Genomic DNA, 1,287 nt, shown 5'->3' with positions numbered 1-1,287 from the left:
TCTACTATGGGGTCTTGCTGAATCTCTATCTCCTTTATATTAATAATTCCTAATGTTACATCGTCTACGGAGGGGTCCAGTTGGGACTCAGTGATGCATATTACATCTGATTTATTACTTTCAATAACTGTTGTCTAGTAACTTCGGACATAAACCATCTATATTTGTATAAGATACTTCTATATAATCTTTCGGTATGCCTTTCGGCTGCAAGGCTGATGATTGTCTGTCTCCACATTTTGGTTTCGATAGTAAATTTCTTTTGCTTGGAGGCCTTTCACCCTCCAAATAAACGAGTTTTTTTCTTCTGAAGTCCTTTGTTCGTTTTTGTTTTTAACTCCATTTTTTTCTGCAGTATTTCTCTGTTGTCTTTGGTCATATTTTTTCTTATCCATATTTTCTTGTGTGGCCAGGACTTTATCTTTCTTTATTACATCCTTTACCATTTGCTTATTCATGAATGTCACCTTTAAAGGGCGTTTCTTCCCCCTTTCGAATAATTCCAACCTCCTGTGGGCTATGATATTCTGCTCCGTGAATTCGGGATTTATGACCCTGAGAATATTGACAATCAATTTCTTGTCTTCGTTGTATCGATCGATTCCATATTCTACAACTTTTTCTTCATGTCCCAATATGACTAAGTCCTTGTTTACATCAGCCAAATTGCAACATTCCTTGCGTGTTGCCCAAGGTGTGACTTAAATTCATTTTGCTTTACCATCTCTGCAAACTGTGTCTTTATTTCTTCCTTTGTGATCTTGATGTCTTTTTCTAGCCTTTTTTCATTTCACTTACAGTTTCCTTTACTTTAGATGTATCGGCAGATTTAGCTGTCATCTTCTCTTCCATTATTTGAGACTGGCTGCCTGATAAATTGCTTTCAATCTTCTTAACAGTTTCCTATACTTTGATTACTTCATCAATTTTTTCTTGCAGATTTTTTGCCTCGATTTGACTACTGTTGCCAATCTTGGTTTTTATTCCTTCCACCTTTTCTTTGAGTTCTTTGATTTTCATATCAGGCTTTTCAGTATTCTCTCTCTTAATGGCCGTGTTCCTGCGCAAAATATCCACCAATTCCTTAAAATTTACCTTTTCTTCGCGTATTTTCACAAATATTCTGCTACCAGGCTGTCTACTTTGGCTTCAAGAGCCTCAATTCTAACTGCTGCTTCCGCTAGCTTCATTTCCCTGGTTTGAATAGTTACCCATAAAAAAAAATAATAATTACTCACGTCAGTTCTCTCAATGGGCGAAAACTTACCATGCAGGATTCGTGGTCAC

The sequence above is a fragment of the Penaeus monodon genome, chromosome 26, assembly GCF_015228065.2.
Source record: "Penaeus monodon isolate SGIC_2016 chromosome 26, NSTDA_Pmon_1, whole genome shotgun sequence".
NCBI classification, from domain to species: domain Eukaryota; kingdom Metazoa; phylum Arthropoda; class Malacostraca; order Decapoda; family Penaeidae; genus Penaeus; species Penaeus monodon.
Note: the sequence above shows the minus strand (reverse complement) of the source record.